Here is a 950-nt window from a genome sequence, read left to right on the forward strand (position 1 = left end):
TTTTCACTGGTCCCTTGATGTTCGAATTATCCAAGTTCCACTGAAACAGCAAACCAGGAGGAATGGAGAAAAAATACTTGTTTGGGACAAAAATAATAGTGAGATGATATATATACTCATGTATTAAAGTTCAAAGACTAATGCCGTCCATTGGAATGTTTACGCAGTAAAATAAGAGGAAAGATATCGATATCAACTAATGAGAAAACCACACAAAGTACTTGCAAAAAAAATTTCAGAACTTGTTAGATACAATATGATATAGATGCGTAGTTTTCCGCGGCGTTGTCTAGATGATGTCTCCATGTTTCTGGGTTTCGCCGCGTGGATTTTCTTTGTGACGACAGTTTCTCCGACTGTCGTCACAAAGAAAAATCCACGCGGCAAAACCCAGAAACATGGAGACAACAATATGATATAAGTGATCAGGAAGAGGAATTGAGGAATGAAATAACTGGGGAGTGGTATCGAGAGGAAGAAATAAGAATGGCAGAGAAAGAAATTCGACGGAGGAGAGAAGTTATTGGAGGGGGCAGATGTAGATAAGGGACGCTTTTCGCTCGACATAGCGGCGAGGGGAGGGAATCGTTAGGGGAGGGAAGGAGAAACAATCCGCAGTCAGGCTGTTTCCTCCCGGAGAATGAATGATAAAAAAAAGAAAGAAGGGGACAGGCCGCGTCAGTGACCCGGAGATGTCTGCGGCGAATGAAACTGGAATTGCCTTTTTTCGACGGCATGGGATTCGGCATCGGAGTAAGAAGAGAAGAAGAAAAAAAAGAGAGCATCTAGATTAGAGGTCCTATTCAGGAGAGCCTCGGAATTTTACGAGGATGGAGCATGACGTAATTTTGAAGACATATCCGGGAAAAATTCATGGAGACGCCATTTAACAAGAATAAAGATGGGGTTTGTCGAAGCTTTGACGTCATATTCCGGAGAACGCCGTGGCA

Source organism: Ischnura elegans, chromosome 8 (genome assembly GCF_921293095.1).
Source record: "Ischnura elegans chromosome 8, ioIscEleg1.1, whole genome shotgun sequence".
Taxonomy (NCBI): domain Eukaryota; kingdom Metazoa; phylum Arthropoda; class Insecta; order Odonata; family Coenagrionidae; genus Ischnura; species Ischnura elegans.